Raw genomic sequence first — 18,729 nt, 5'->3', positions numbered from 1 at the left:
GTAGTGGTTCAGTTGGGTAATTTGTGTGTCCAAAAATACAAATTTGTGGGCCATTCTGGCTGTAAATCGCTGTTTAAGACATGGAAATGTTTGGACAAAATGGTACAAAATCTCTATTTTTAGAAACCGAAATAGCTCGTATTAACGTTATAGTATATTTGATTAATAATACAAATATTATGGTGATATTTTACTTACTTTTTTTTTAAATTAACAGGTAACTTCTTAGTTTTTCTTTCTTCTTCGAATTCGGCTGCTTCTTTTCAGGAAACTGGTCTTCACTGCAATTGTAAAAGCTTCAAATTAGTAACTTTGTTTGTATATAGCACTGTTTTTAATTTAGATATTGATTTTTTTAATTGAAATCCTCAGTGCCTTCTTTAAAACCATTAAACTAATTTATTTACATAAGATACATTGCATCCGTTCAGTACATATGATATGTTCTTAATGAACAAATTGTATTGAATGACTAACTGTAGCAAAAAAAAAATATCTTTACTATGTCTTGTGAAATTTATAATATATTAGTGAATACCACTATTTCTGTAAGTAAACTGTTCTAGGTAATAGCGCCTCAATGTCATGTCTAATTTAAAGTAATTAAGTAAATAAATAAATAAAAACAAAAAATTTAAATGGTATAAGTATTTTTATAAATGTTTACACATAGATTGTGTTTGCATGCAATTTTGTTTGAATATATGTAGTCTATATATTTCATTTAAAAAATTTAGTTTAACATGATTTGAGTGTGTGTGTATAAAGAAAGTAAATAGTATAAAGGTTTATAAGTGATAGTTGATTTTAGGAAATTGAAGAAAGTACAGTAAATTCATTTTCCAGATTTTACAAGGTAAAAGTCTGTTTGAAAATGTCTTCATCTACTATACAGAAAATATGCATACCTGAAGTTTGTGTTCATGCATATGGATATGCATGGAGCTGCAAGTAGAAATCTTGAAGACTTGTACAGTATTTCTGGTAGATGCTGCTTGCCAATGATATGACACTTGTACTCAGAGAGATTCAGAGTACATTTGCAGTGCTGATCTATGATGATGCAGTTAGATGTAAAGGTCTTGAATGTGATTGGTGCATGGTCATGTGATTTTTGAGGTACATCCAATGAGGGAATGACAGAGAGAGTGTAGTGGAAATAGTAGAAGGGCTGTTCATGTTACGATATGTCCGCGGACATGGCGGTAGTTGGCGGACATCGAGAGTTACATCCGGGGATTTTTGGTTTCAGAAGTCATGCAAATGAGAATAAGCACTGAAAAGGATTGGTCAGGAAAGTTTGGTGGGTGTGTTGTGCCAGGACAGATTTTCTCAGATACTCTTTTTGCTGATAGAACAATAGATAGCTATGGCTGTGTGTTTCAGAAAACAGATTGTTTGGATTTTAGGAGATTTGTGGATACATTGATTGAAGGTGCATGCAGAAAGCTGTGGAGTAGCTGTAGATCTTGGATTCCCACATGTGGAAGTACACTGGCATGGAGCACGTGGAATGAAGTGGTTGGACTTGCTACCTCTCTGTGCTACTTTGGAGACAGAGCAACATCCAGACATAATTGTAATTCATTGTGGAGGGAACAGTTTAGGACATGTGACTGGAATTCTTTTGCAATTTGCTATGAAAGAAGGACTTAGGAAGGTTATGGACATGTTTCCTAATTCTCAAGTGATATTTTCACGGATTGCGCAGAGACAAATGTGGCTTCGTTCTTCTTCATATGGTCCACAAATGGAAAAAGCAAGGTGCAATGTTAATAAGGCTGTTTGTGCCTTTCTAAGAGATTTTGGCATGTCTTCTTTTCACAATGAAAATATTATGTTTTGTAGTACATACATTTTTCGCAGAGATGGAGTCCATCTTATTTATGCTGGCAATCAGATTTTTCTGAGAAATGTACAAAATGCATTGCGACCTTTTTTGGAATTACAACAATGATTTTGAAGTAGATGTTAAGCATTTACAATTTTTGACTTACAAACACCACCCAAAGGCTCTTTTCAGAGAAAATTACAATGTTTGTGATGGAATAGCAACCCAATTTTTTTAATGTTCGCGAACTGTCCGCGGACTTCTAAAAAATACAAAGAGCCCTGCTTCATTTATTTTCACTTCTATTTTTTAATTGGGAAAGGTGGCTCTGAAAAGAGCCTTATTTTTTTTTGATTTTTGTAATTTTGTATTTTTTTTGGTTTTTCAGACACGACACACTAGGAGAGGAGGGTAAAGGAGGGAAAAGGGGGGACACCAACCACAGGGATAAGAAAGGGCGAGCTGAGAGAGGAAGATGTAGAGTGGGTTTTATTTGGGTAGTGAGCAGGTCTTCTCGTGCTCTGAGACGATAGTCTCAAAAGCACTCCGAAGTCGCTCCCCCCTGCAGAGTACTGTGTCACAGTACATACATACAACTGTGACCCTCGAAAGGTAAGGGTCATCAGCATTCTGTATGGCCTGTGAGGCAGCTTGAGGAAGACGCTGTCCCACAGAGGTGGTCCTTGTGGTGACAGGATCAGAAACAGAGGATGAAATAGAGGAAATCAACCTGCTACGTTCTTCGCAAGGTACAACCCTGTGAATAGCCGCAGAGTGAAATGACCTCAGGTGTCGCTTCATAGTAGTGGTCCCAAAGCTGTACTTACCGTGCTTCCCGCGACTGAGTATCATTTTGCACTCATTGCAGGTAACACGGTTCGCACGAGCCTTAGGAACATTACCATGAATGGTAAATAACTGCCACACCCAAGACTCACGCCTAGTGCGGGTAGTAGGGTTTTCCTCTACCTCATTCTCATCATCCTCTTCTTCCTCCTCCGCATCCTCACTCCTGTTCCCCTCTTCAAGCCCTTGGGGAGGTGGTGGTGGTGGAGGGGGCGGGGGTGGTGCTGAAGCAGGTGCAGCACCAAGTGGCAGTTCAGCAGCCAAGGATGCCATCTCGATGATGGTGTAGTCTGCAGGTGGCAGCAAAAATCACTGTGTTCTGAAGAATAGCCGAAACACAATGGGAATAAGCTCTTGGGTGTGGTCTTTTATAGGGGTGCTTGTGCTCGGTTAGCGGACAGATCGAACACAAAAAAAGGATTGGAAAGTTTCAAAAGGTATATAGAAACTCAAGATTGCTATGTGGGACTTGTGCCATGGTGAGATTTTATTGAAAAATATTATGGATTAACTGAAAATGTACTTTTAAATTGTTCAGGGACACGAACAGTGTCCGCATTTCAGGACACACGATGAGCGTGGGCGCGGTCATATGATCCGTTCGCGAACTAGTCCGCGAAGGAAGCGCCTGTCCGCAGGACACCAAGTGCACGGAGATTGGTGAGCGCATGCGCATTGATGTCCTACGGACACTGTTCGGGTTCTGAAGTAATTAAAAGTGCGTCACACGTGAAACGAACATTTCAGGACACCGCGTGTGTTCTTAGAACAGTTTAAACTTGGTAGCGAACAGTAAGGACAGATATAGTGTTCTTCAGGACACGTGTAATTTTGTTTATGTACGAACATTTCAGGACACCAATTGTGTTCTTAGAACAGTTTCAATTGGGTAGCGAACACTACGAACAGGTATAGTGTTCTTCAGGACACCTCCATTTTCGTTTACGTACGAACATTTCAGGACACCAATAGCGTTCTTAGAACAGTTTGAACTTGCTAGCGAACAGTACCGGACAGGTATAGTGTTCTTTAGGACACTTTAATTTTTGTTTGTTTACGAACAATTCAGGACACCGCGTGTGTTCTTAGTACAGTTTCATGTTGCTAGCGAACACTACGAACAGGTGTGGTGTTCTTCAGGACACATCACTTTCGTTTATTTACGAACATTTTAGGACACCAATTGTGTTCTTAGGACAGTTTTAAGTTGATAGCGAACATTACGGACAGATATAGTGTTCTTTAGAACACTTTCATTTTTGTTTCTTTACGAACATTTCAGGACACCACGTGTGTTCTTAGAACAGTTTCAACTTGCTAGCGAACAGTACGAACAGGTGTGGTGTTCTTCAGGACACCTCCATTTTCGTTTATGTACGAACATTTCAGAACACTCGCACTGTCCGCGGACACTTTTATTGTTTTTTTTAAAAAAAAACGGAAACTATTCACAATACAATATAAAAATTAAACTTTATTTAACATATATTAATAATTTATGACAGAGAAGGTGAGGCAGAAACAGAAACAAAAACAGGAGAATTTGGGGTTTCAACATGATTGGTATTAGGTGAAGAAGGGATGGAAGTCTCATCAAAACGTTTTGGATTATGGAGAGGGTTTGGGGATAATTGACTGGGATATGGTGAGTAGGGACAAGTACATGTGGGGCAATGGTACGAGGTTTTTGGTTTGAAATGATTTTCTACAAAGGTTTTTAAATTATTAAAATTAGCCAACAATACATCCATTTTTTCTTCTATATTGTGAAGACTGTTATCCATAACAGGGTTTTCTGAAGTTTTTTCTATTTTGGTATGCTCTGTACAAAAAAATAATATATATGTTAAATGTATATAAAAAAAAAATAAATATATGGTTTATATTATAAAGTGTTTACCATTAGTTTCACTATCTTGTGACATTTCTTCATGTGGGAAATTGTCCTCTAGCCATTCCAGAGTACTAGACATTTCTGTGAGAAAAAAAAAAAAAATTATATATTTTTTAATCTAATACAGAAAGTTTATAAATATATGAGTAAAATGAAGTACACTTACTATTTCTGGTAAGATGAGTCCTATGTATTCAGTGGGTCTGGTCTTGTTCTCAGTTCTGTTGTGTCTGTGAGGTAATTATGTTGGAAGCCAATTTATCTTCTTGTGGTATATTCCATTTCAGAACATATTGTATTTAAATGAATGGTTAGTGTGTTACATATATGGGTTACATTTCTTATGTATTACTATATATAATGTGTTTGTGTGCTGCTTTTTGAATTTGTTAAATGTTCCTATATTATGATATAACAATCAAACATACCCCACCACCTCCCCCCCACAGTTTTTAGGTAGTGGTACTGTTCTCCGAACATGTCCGCGAACATTAAATAAGTTTGCGGACATCAAGTTCATAAGAAGAGATCTAGTCAGTTCCATATGACATACATATAAAGTCAAAGTCATTATTGTTAAGTTGTGGTACTAAAAAACTATGAAATTCAGTGAAAAAACTTTGTTAAAGGGACGTTATGGTTAAGTTGCGCTACTAAAAACCTATGAAATTCAGTGAAAAAACTTCGTCAAAGGGACGTTATGGTTGAGTTGCGCTACTAAAAACCTATGAAATTCAGTGAAAAAACTTTGTTAAAGGGACGTTATGGTTCCAAGTAAAACCGAAAAACCCTTGAAATTCGCCAGTTATGGTAAGCTAAGCAACCATAACTCGCGCCACCACCGTGCACTGCTAAGACTAACACCCAGGACATCAAAGATGACATCACAAATGTCATTGATGACATCACTGATGACATCACATGTGTATGTACTTCTCATGAAATATGTGTAGAAGGGATTCTTATTATGTTGCGAAAAAAGTGTCAAGAATCATTGCAAGAAATATACCCTAATAAGTGCATTGAACGATGCATTGATATAAATAGCATCCTATCATGGGGTTCTATCTAGTATACTAAGCTACTCATACAGAAACATAACATTGTGTGCAGCGTACAAGATGAAGGTATGATATTCGTAATGTTAATATGTTGAATAATGAAATGATAATTGTTTTCTTAATAGATTTTTGTGTACTGTGAAATATGTAATAAGTAGCTAATAAAACCCATGTAATACATAATTGCATTACTATAGACAAAACACAAAGACACAAGAACACATACCAATATGGGTATATACAGGGAAAGTGAAGCTAGCAAAAAAGCACAAGTAGTAGCAGAAACAATTAATAACTTAACTGATTAGATTCATGCAAATAAATGATTGCTCTGTTTCAAAGCTGCTATTTACCCTATGTATATGTATCACTTGATGTGATTGGACCCTAAGGAAAGTAGTGTGAGTACAATGTATACAAATATGACCATATACAGGGAAAGTACAGCCATAAAAAAAAACAACAGAACTATCAGAAAGTGCTCATAAGTCTAGTGATTATCTTTATGCACAAAAAGGATTGCTGTCTTTCAAGCTTGTGTTTTCCCATATGTATATGTTTCATATGATGTGACTGTACTCTAAGGGAGTTACTGTAAGAACCTACTAGAAGGATATGTCTACAAATAAAATAAAATTCTTAGTTTCTGACTGTTACTGAAGAAAACCATGTGGCCTAGATATGTCAGCAAAAGAAAATATAGTGAGCCAGACATGTGATGTCATCAGTGATGTCCTGGGTGTTAGTCTTAGCAGTGCACGGTGGTGGCGCGAGTTATGGTTGCTTAGCTTACCATAACTGGCGAATTTCAAGGGTTTTTCGGTTTTACTTGGAACCATAACATCCCCTTAACAAAGTTTTTTCACTGAATTTCATAGGTTTTTAGTAGCGCAACTTAACCATAACGTCCCTTTAACAAAGTTTTTTTCACGGAATATATATATATATATAAATGTATATATATATATATATATATATATATATTCAGTGAAAAAAGGCACAAACTGTCTGCGAACTACCGCCATGTCCGCGGACATATCGTAACATGAACAGCCCTTCTACCATTTCCACTTCACTCTCTCTGCCATTCTCTCATTGGATGTAGCTAAAAAATCACATGACCATGCACCAATCACATTCAAGACCTCTAGATCTAACTGCATCATCATAGATCAGCACTGCAAATGTACTGTGAATCTCTCTGAGTACAAGTGTCATACCATTGGCAAGCACCATCTACCAGAAATACTGTACAGGTCTCCAAGATTTCTACTTGCAGCTCCATGCATATCCATATGCATGAACACAAACTTCAGGTATGCATATTTAGCTTGTGTAATCTGTAAAATGAATTTACTGTATTTTTTCAATTTCCTAAAATCAACTATCACTTATAAACCTTTATACTATTTACTTTCTTTATACACACACACTCAAATCATGTTAAACTAACATTTTTTAAATGAAATATATAGACTACATATATTCAAACAAAATTGCATGCAAGCACAATCTATGTTTAAATCTTTAAAAAAATACTTATACAATTTCATATTTTTTTGTTTTTATTTATTTATTTACTTAATTACTTTAATTTAGACATGACATTGAGGCGCTATTACCTAGAACAGCTTACTTACAGAAATAGTGGTATTCACTGGTATATTATAAATTTCACAAGACATAGTAAAGATATTTTTTTTGCTACAGTTAGTCATTCAATACAATGTGTTCATTAAGAACATATCATATTTACTGAACTGATGCAATGTATCTTATGTAAATAAATTAGTTTAATGGTTTTAAAGAAGGCACTGAGGATTTCAATTAAAAAAATCAATATCTAAATTAAAAACAGTGCTATATACAAAGTTACTAATTTGAAGCTTTTACAATTGTAGTGAAGACCAGTCTCCTGAAAAGAAGCAGCCGAATTCGAAGAACAAAGAAGAACTAAGAAGCTACCTGTTAATTTAAGAAAAAAAGTAAGTAGAATATCACCATACTATGTGTATTATTAATCAAACATACTATAAAGTTAATACAAGCTATTTCGGTGCCTAAAATAGAGATTGTGTACCATTTTGTCCAAAAATCTCCATGTCTTAAACAGCGATTTACAGCCAGAATAGCCCACAAATTCCTATTTTTGGACACACAAATTACCCAACTGAACCGCTACAATTTTCATATTATAGAACAAACAACTGTTTTAATTGTATACATTAGATTTACTATTTGTACTTTTCCACACCACTAGCTTACTTTTTTTTTGTCATCTGAACCCCAGTTTGGTAACACATAAATTCAAGAATACCTATCCCTACTAGTTGTAGTTCCCAATGCACAATCACACACCATTACATACATCTTTATCATCTTACTCAAACACTCATGCACACAGCACACATACATTGCAGAACACCCCAACCCTTATCTTCTTTATTTTTTTCAACAGACCATAAAGAATGCCTACCAAAAGTCAAGTCCGTAGAAAGCAACGCAAAAGTAGAGCAAATGAAAATAAGTGTCCAACATAAGCATCCATCTCTAGCAGAATTTGTAAAAAAAGTTGAAACAAAACAGCTAATACAGTCATTTAGTGAAACACAAGAAGTTTCAAGTACAAAAACTTTGCCTCCTCTATCAAAATGTAAAACAAACCAAAAAACAATTAACAGAAAATCAGCTATCACTACAGATAAAACTACTTCTTCAAATTTTAATATAGTGCAAAGTAAGCATACCAAGAAAAGTATTTTAGCCAAAATGAACCGTCACAAAGTCCTCCAAAATCTTATAAAAACAGGAGAGAAATCAGGTTCAATGCTTAAAACCTATCTAAGGAAATTAATCTTAGAAGCGTTGATGGACAGTGCAATTCTTCTCAAAAGAAAGTTATTTAGTTTACTGTTAAACAAAATGAAACCACTAACAAAACTAATAACTAAATTACAAAAAAGACTTCTCAATAAGCGAAATGTCAACAGAAAGAACATCTTAAGTATCTGCGGAGGTGAATGGAATCACACTACGAACACAGAACCATATTTTAATGAAGAAGCGTACAAACAAAAGCAAACAAATACAATTGGCATACATAGCAGTGGTCGAGGTTATGAAAAAGTGAATAATACCATAATGGAACAAGAAGTACTCCTTACAAAAATATGCCCTGAAAAGTTAGAATTACCCCTCCATTCACATGAATCAGAACGTCTAGTGTACAAATGGCCATGCACGTCAATGTGTAACATTCCCAAACAATGTTTCAAATCTTTACGCCAATTCCTCAATAAATATGTAAAAAGCAAAGACAAAATCAAAATTAAATTACTGCAAAATATGGATACTTGTCCAGTGGGACTACAAGGACATCCATTGGCTTGCATTACAGGACCTACCTGTAAAACCAGTTTCCATGATATCAAAAGGATATCAACACATCATTCAACTATAAGAAATCTAGTCTATAAACTGTACTATGCTAAAAGTCCTGCTTTAGCACTAGCAAAGTTAAAAAACATCCTTCTACATGGTACAGCAAAAGACCTACTTGAAGAAATTCACTATATCCAGAAAACATATTTTGGAAGTGAAAGCCATTTACAGAATGAAATAGCTTTAAACCAATTAAGCAACAATTCTACACATGGCAACCTTTTGCTAAACACATACAAAAAAGAAATATTAAAATTTAAAAGTACATCAGCTGAAGTACCAAACCATGTATGTGTATGTTGCCGTCAAACTTTTTCTAAAAGTAACACAAAAACTGTAGACCTATCATACAAAATAGAAGACAATGAAGATTCTAAATGGTTTGAATTAGCTCTCTACCTTGTAGCAGAAAACAAATACGAAATAACTGAGCCCTTAATACTTTGCAGTTACTGCACTACAAAACTTGACAACAACCAAACTCTTCACGTGCTATCACAAATAATTTGGAATTATACCGAGTACCAAAACCCCTACAACAACTTAATTTATATGAGAGCATCATAATTCAAACAGTACACCCATTTCAAGCAATAATACGCCTTCAACCAAAAACAGCAAAATTACCTCCCTCTGAATTGGTAAAAGGCATTTGTGGAAAAGTAGTTTATTTACCATTAGATCTAAAAGAAAATGTGCATACTCTAGGAGTGCAACGTCCAATGCAGCAATCTTTAATTATATTAGTAAATGGAGTACCTACAAAAGACAAAAAAATATGGCAACAGCTGGTAGATTTATATAAAGTTAGACAAGCCTTCCAATATCTTAAAGAGAATAATGAATATTACAAAGAAATTAATATTGAAGAAAACTTGAAAGATACAACTGAAATAATTCAAGAAACACAAGAAGCTGGTCAATTTGAGCTACTAGATCCTGTTACAATATCAAATACTTTAGACCATTATACAATTCTTCCTTTGCACTGTAATGACACCGTAGAAGATGTACTGGAAACTTACCAAATGCATCAAACAAAAGGATCGCCAATCAGCATATGGGAAAAAGTTTAGAAGCACGTGCTTTTCCTCTACTCTTTCCTACTGGCAAAGGAGGAAGGTGTGATGATAGATCTATTCAAATATCAGCTTCAGAATACCGCTCATTACGGAGGTATTCTGAAGATCCCAGATGTAGACAAAATGTGGAATACATATTCCACCTATTCTTTGAAAGTGAACTAGCAACTTTATGTTACGGAGTTGCACACATATTAAAATCAGGATCACACTTTCAAAATATGACAGCTACACAATTATTAGAAAAAGTGCAACAAAAGGATGAGGTTTTACAATCAAATATTACAAATCTATTAGCAAATATGCGTGGTACTAAAGAGTACTGGTTTCGACATCATGGAGATGTACGTTGCATGATCTGAAACCTTGGCCCACCCACTTGGTTTGTGACATTAAGTTGTGAAGAATATGCATGGGAAGATTTACATGATTTCCTACGCATATCAAAAAAAAAAAAAAACATAGATATACTAACACCTAGAGAACTTTGTTCTTTGGATCCTGTTAATGTTTCAAGATATTTTCACCATCGCTTCATTGCTATGCTACATTTTATTTGTAATAAAACTGTTCCTCCCCTTGGAGAAGTGCAACACTTCTTTTGGAGAAAAGAATACCAAGCCAGAGGAGCACCACATATCCACATGCTTTTATGGATTAAAGATGCTCCTAAATTTGGTCAAGACAGTGATGCCACTGTTTTACAGTTTATTGAAAAATATGTCACTTGTGAAATTCCATCAGAAGCCACAAATAGTGATCTTCATGCACAAATTTTACAATTTCAAAGACACAAATGTGGAAAATATTGTCGTCGCAAATACAAAAACAAAGGAAAATACTACACCAAATGCTGATTTGGTTTCCCTAGACCAGTTACAAATACAGGTCAAGTGAACAACCTCATGTCTTCAGTTAGACATAGTGTTAAAGGTAAGTCACCTAAAAATACATATTACATAAAAAGAAAAGAAGAAGAAAAATATATCAATGATTATAATGCAATCATTGCCCACTTATGGAATGCAAACATAGATGTGCAGTACATTGTAGACAATTCTACTGCAGTTGCACGATATGTCACAGCATACTTAACTAAAGCAGAAAAGACAGAGCTCCAAGACCTCTGGAATGACCTGTCATCAGATAAAACAGTATCTCAGAAATTATACAGCCTGGGCATAAAAATGCTCACCCATAGAGAATGTGGATCATATGAAGCAGTTGATCGTTTAACTGGTACTGCATTGTATGGTAAATCTGAAAATATAGTATGGCTAATTCTTGGTCCAGCTAAATCTAGAAAAAGAGTTCTAAAATCATATGAAGATATAGAAACAATAGCCAAACATGATCCCAACAGCCAAGACATTTTAAAAAACAATTTATTGGACACATACTACCCAAACAGAAGTAATACTTTGGAAAACATGTGTCTATACCACATAGCCCAAAACTACACATACAAAAATAATATGAAACCTGATGAAAAAAAAGGTAAATATAGAGTGACAGACTGTGAAGGCAGCTTAGTTAAACTCACTAAACCAAATTTAATTAATCATATCAAATTGTCATTGAAGACTCCTCAACATAAAGAAGTATATTACATGTCCCTGCTACAACTCTTCAAACCATGGAGAAAAGAAGAACAATTACTAGATAACTATGACTTATATGAGGATGCTTTCAAACAGATGAAAGCACTATAACGGATGTAAACTTTACACAGTACAAAAAATGTTGCACAATGAACAGCAACACGAAGAAGAACTCCAAGCCCAAGTAGATAAGGACACTCCTGACAGTAGTCAACCTTCTGTAACAGGAAGCCAAGAACCACTGGGAGAACCACTAATAATAAATGAGGCAGAATTAGCTATGATAGAAGTAGAAAACACCATGTGTCAGTATGAAGATAAGGAAGACTTAACTATACTACAATCAAAACTAAACAATGAGCAAAGTAGCATTTTTCAAGAAGTAACAAAACAAATTGCACATGGTGTAAAACATGAACATAAAGAATGTTCCTGCCATAATTATAAACCTATACTACTGTACGTCAGTGGTGAAGCTGGTTCTGGCAAAACATTCCTAATCAAAATCATTAGTAAGTTCCTTCAACAATTGACAAACAACAAACTGTCAGCTGTTGTCACTGCCCCCACAGGTTTAGCTGCCTACAACATAGGTGGTGTTACATTACACCGATTACTACTATTACCAGTAGAACACCAGAACAAATTAGACTATTACAAACTTTCTGCAAAAGCTGCAATGGAATTACGCAGAGTATTGAAACAAATGAAAATGCTACTAATAGATGAAGTGCGCATGGTCTCCAACCTGATGTTAGCTTTGATTCACCTCAGATTACAAGAAGTACTCAAAACAGACTATGAAGAGCTCTTTGCAGGAAAACACATTATGGTTTTTGGAGATCTGCTTCAATTAACACCAGTAAAAGGTGAGCCTATTTTTAAAACATTAGGACACACACTCTGCCGTAAAACTGTTGGCAGCATTGGAAATGTCAACCTTTGGCAACATTTCCAATACAGAGAATTAACAGAAAACATGCAGCAACCTGCAGATCTCACTTATGCCAACATTTTAAAAAGTATCACAGTTGGTACACTTTCTAAAGAAGCAGAAGCAATATTGAAAACCTGGCACATTAATGCACTGTATGGCGATAATGCATGTGCTACAGATGTTATGGAACAATTAGCCCACAAAAATGTCAATTGTATGGCCTTAATGCCAAGTCTTGCAAGCTGTTTCAAATTCAATGAAATCATGCTAAGTAAAGAAATGCAACCAATCATGGAAATTAGCGCCACAGACAAACTAGATGTACATGGTATGACACTACCCATGTGTGATCAAGCCACAACAAGACTAAATAGTTTAGAAAAATCAATCTCAAACACAGCAGGCTTAGAAAAGATATTAAAATTATCCTTAAATTGCAGAGTAATGCTTAAACGTAACCTTGACGTGGACCAAGGACTAGTTAATGGAGCACTGGGTACAATTGTTGGCTTTCAAACATACCCACGCGACAACAAAATTCAGTTTGTCAATATACTCTTTGACAAACTTTCAGAAGTAAAAAGGATAGGACGCTCAAGAGCTAGATTCCTTCTCTTCAAAGATATGTATGTACGCAGAGAACAATTTTCTCTAACTTTTGCATACGCAGTCACGATTCATAAATCACAAGGTCTTACCCTAGACAAAGCAATGATAGATATTGGTAACACAGTCTTTAAAGAAGGCATGAGCTATGTAGAACTATCACGCTTACGTACACTTGACTGTCTATTTCTAATCAACTTTGATGCAAGTAAAATAAACACTGATATTCCTTGCATTTTAGAATACAATAGACTTCGCTCACTGTACATCCCCACCTAAACACATATTCTGTTCCATTCTGTTCCACAAAAAGTAAAAAAAGAAAAATAAATCAAACAGAAATGCAACAGGTTGTCACTGCAAATCCTCCAAAGAGAGTAAAAGAAACTAATACTTCATCAAGTACCACAAGCAAAAAAAAATCAATTAGGGAAAGTAAACCAGGTACTTCTTTAAAGCAGGAAGACAAACTCCAAAAAAAGCAGTTAGATACAGAACTACCTGGACCATTTCAATTCTCAAATATAGTTGGTGTAAGTTGCTACGCAAATGTAGCAATGAATAGTCTATTTCAATTACCACCAATTGTTGACAACATTTACTTACACAGTACAGACCCATTGTGTTTGCAAATGTTAGTACTTCACAGAAATGCAGCAAACAATCCTGACAACACATATAGCGTTTATGGAATAAGACAACAATTGGACTACTATGCTGGAATGGTGAAATTCACTATAAATTCACAGGAAAATCCAAAAGAATTTCTAATGTACTTACTACAAGTACTGGAAACCAAAAACATACCTATAAATGAAATCTTTCAGATTTCATACATGTGGAAACATACATGCACTCTCTGCAACAATGTGACACAAGAAGAAATCCCCAATGAACGCTTCATATATATATCAATACCAAATTGTGAATCCATTCCATTTCAGCAACTTGTACAAAATGCAAACCATGGTAGATTATGCTCTACCTGCAATTCAGATAATCTCTCCACGTTAGTAATACAAACACATAGTAAATACATAATACTAATTCTTCTACGTTACAATGCAGATGGTACCAAAAACAACTGCAAGCTGACTGGATTCACACATGGTCAAATATCACTTGGTAAGAAAACCTTCACAACAATAGGTATAATCTACCACGCAGGAGCCACAACCAATTCAGGGCACTACAATGCATATATAAAAAAGAAATGTGGATGGTTTGAATGTAATGATAGTACCATTACTCTAAAGCAGAGATTACCAGGAAATCTTAACGCTTATTTGATGTTCTTAAAACCAAAATTTGATGACTAAACTGTATTTAAACCCTAAGTCAACTTGTGTTAAAAAAATATAAACTGTTAGAATACTCCAAAAGCTATTTAACTGCTCAAAGATTCTACAACAACTAATCAGATAAATTAATACCACTAAATTAGACCAAAAAATACACAGTTAGAATACGCCAATTGGTATCTAACTGTCCCAAAATTTAACAATATCCAAATAGATAAATCAATACCATTAAAATATATTAAAAGAAATAGACAGTAAGAATACGCCAATTGGTATCTAACTGCTCCAAAATGTTATAATACCAAAACAAATAAATAATATGTTACTGCTCCAAAAAAATACAACAAGTCAAAGTATAAAGCATTAGCCAGAAACAACAAGTGAACACTGAAAACAAACAAACAAATAAACTGTAGCATAACAGAAAAAGTTTTTTTTTTAATCCAACATGGATTTTTTTTTCTCCCACTACCCAATGATTTTAGCAACAAATACAGAAACTGAGCAAATTGCACAGTACTCTGATTTGTAATCTACTAAATATGAGGGTCCAAAAAAAAAAGTATATTGATTATACAATGTAATAAGTCATTACAAAATACTAATATTAACATGCTATTTTCTTTTATCACAGAAATGTTACTAGACCAAACAGTAAGTATACAAGAATAAGGAGAACCATAGCAGCATATCACATCCATAGTATCTAATACCTTTGTTCCTTGTACATTTGTTTTTCCCCCAAAGTTATAAGCAAATATGAATGTGATATGCTGCGGTGGTTGTTGCCAGGGCATACAGTCTTGGGTGCATGGCAAATGGCCATGCACCCAAGACTCTATGCCCTGGCAACAACCACTGCAGCATATCACATCCATAGAGTCAAACATTTCAACTATGGTCTATGGAAACTTTTAATGTCCGCGGACATTATGAGTGTTCTTAGAACACTTTCAACTTGCCAGCGAACAATACGGACAGCGTTTTCAGGACACCCCCTATGAACATTTCAGAACAACGCGATAGTTCTTAGAACACTTTCAACTTGACAACGAACAATACGGACAGTGTCCTCAGGACACCCCCATTTTGTTTATTTGCGAACATTTCAGGACACTGCGAGTGTTCTTAGAACACATTCAACTTGCCAGCGAACAATACGGACTACGCCTTCAGGACACCCCCTACGAACATTCCAGGACACCGTGAGTGTTCTTAGAAACGTCTTCAGAACACCCCCATTTTGTTTATTTGCGAACATTTCAGGACACCGCGAGTGTTCTTAGAACACATTCAACTTGACAGAGAACAATACAGACAACGTCCTCAGAACACCCCCATTTTCTTTATGTACGAACATTTCAGGACACCGCGAGTGTTCTTCTGGCTCACTATTTTTTCTTTTGCTGACATATCTAGGCCACATGGTTTTCTTCAGCAACAGTCAGAAACTAAAAATTTGATTTTATTTGTAGTCGTATCCTACAAGTAGGTTCTTATAGTAATTCCCTTAGAGTCCAGTCACATCATATGAAACATGTACATAGGGGTAGACACAAGCTTTAAATACAGCATTATTTTTAAGCAAATAAATGATGATTTCTCTGTTTCAAAGCTGCTATTTACCCTATGTACATGTATATTGGTATGCGTTCTTGTCTCTTTGTGTTTTCTCTATAGTAATGCAATTATGTAATACATGGGTTTTATTAGCTACTTATTACATATTTCACAGTACACACAAATCTATTAAGAAAGCAATTATCATTTCATTATTCAACATATTTACATTATGAATATTATACCTTCATCTTGTACGCTGCACAAAATGCTATGTTTCTGCATTAGTAGCTTAGTATACTAGATAGAACCCCATAATAGAATGCTATTTATATCAATGCATCGTTCAAAGCACTAATTAGGGTATGATATTTATTGCAATGATCCTTGACACTTTTTTCGCAACATTATAATAAGAATCCCTTGTACACATATTTCATGAAAAGTACATACACATGTGATGTCATCAGTGATGTCATCAATGGCATTTGTGATGTCATCTTTGATGTCCTGGGTGTTAGTCTTAGCAGTGCACAGTGGTGGCGCGAGTTATGGTTGCTTAGCTTACCATAACTGGCAAATTTCAAGGGTTTTTCGGTTTTACTTAGAACCATAACTTCCCTTTAACAATGTTTTTTTATTAGCACGCAAGCAATATACAAAGATGGAGTGTAAAAAGCAATTTCTCAGAGATGGCTGTACACAGAATGTTGCAAACTAAGAATTTATGGTCGTTTACAGTGAAGGTCAGCTGCTTCCATTTTTTGCTTGCGTGCCGGAGAGGCCCACGACTCGCACTATAAGGTTCTATTGTTTTTTGACCTTGACAACAGGGATCATGCTAAAAGACTTCTTTTGAAGGAGTGTTGCAAAAATGTAAGACACGATAAGGATGAAATTTCTGAAACGAAACCACTTTTATATATTATATCATTATGATAAAGATCGTTGTCACAGACGGAGTCGTATTTTGGGACTGCACTACGCTTAGACAATGGAAAATGCCAATATAATGTAAGTAACCCTTTAGATTATTTTATACCGGAATATAATAACAATAGCGTGGCGTTAAAGCCCGGTTCAGTTGTACTTGTTCGTTCAATGTGGCATAGTGTTTTCTACCGCGCACTATCACTACCGAATTGGTCCCCTGTCGCTTAGAGGGCTCTGAAAAAGGCAGAGGACAGAGGGTGGGTTAATGGGAATAAGTTAACATACTCCGTTGCACTATCCTCGCTAGCAAATAGTTTCACGCCCTAATAAATAAAATGAATATTTTTAATGAAGATCGGCTGGTGAGACTAATTTATGTTTTTTAAAACAGGTATGTCCTTCCGTACTGTCAATGCCACGATTTTCAGACCCCGGCCAATGGATATTTTAACTGCCAGGTGCAGCTACTTCTAAACAACTTCATGACACTCACCATTTTATGGGACAATTGCCAAGGAACAATATGCCCTTACGCGGTACTGGCGACTACAAGCAACATACCAACCATTATGGTGGTCTAATGCCTCGTTGTTGGAACAGCCTTCCGATTATCAGTGCGACCATAGTGCTTCTTTTATCATAAACCAACACCCTGTGTACCGCAAAGGAACAGCGCGTGGCTCAAGATGAACTTTTGCGGATCGACAGCAAAGACAAATGCAAATCGCTGAATATTTTCTAAACATTTGATGTCAAATAAAAGTACTTTACGAAAAGTACTATCTTGCTGTTTGCTTTTAAATCACAGTTTCATATCCCGAATTGTTACGCGCTGTGTTGTGAGATGATCTGTGTTGTTTCCCGGGTTCTGTGTAAAGTCGTGTAGGACTGGAGATGACTGAGCGCGTTTGGCTACGCACCCTGTACCGTCACGGAGAGAGATGGGGAATATGAATGCTTTGATAATGTCAGGCTTAGGGGCAGGAGATATGATTTAGTGTCGCAAAAGCAGGTCAGCCAGGTCGATGGGGCAAGTGGTAGGATTATCACATAATGTCGACGCACAGCAGCCTGATTTATCGTTTGTTTAGTGGACAAAAAGTCTGGTAAGGGCCATAGGAAATTGTAATGTCAATGGACATAAGGAGGGTTCTTAGAACACTTTCAACCTGACAACGAACAATACGAACAGCGTTCTCATAACACCCCCATTTTGTTTAATTGCAAACATTACCTCCACGTCCACTCTTCCTCGTCCCAGTACTTACTTCATGAGGCCTCTGCCTCCGACACAGGACCTTCTTCTATTTATTTAAATTCCTATAACGCCTCCCCCACATCCACATCACTCAGTTTCATATTACCAAGCCGGAGCATGGGACCGTCCCCGCAGGGAGGGTGAGGAGGGTTGTCAGTACCCTGACGAGGAAGAGTAGGACTAGGAGTAACGAAGATTACCGGTAAGTAATCACAGCATTTCAGGACACCGCGAGTGTTCTTAGAACACATTCAACTTGCCAGAGTACAATACGGACAGCGTCCTCAGGACACCCCCATTTTGTTTATGTACGAACATTTAAGGACACCACAAGTGTTCTTAGGTCAATTTTAGCTTCTTTGCGAACAAAACGGACAC

Source organism: Ambystoma mexicanum, chromosome 4p, assembly GCF_040938575.1.
Source record: "Ambystoma mexicanum isolate Mex_15411 chromosome 4p, UKY_AmexF1_1, whole genome shotgun sequence".
Lineage (NCBI taxonomy): Eukaryota > Metazoa > Chordata > Amphibia > Caudata > Ambystomatidae > Ambystoma > Ambystoma mexicanum.
This window is presented reverse-complemented; position numbering follows the sequence as displayed.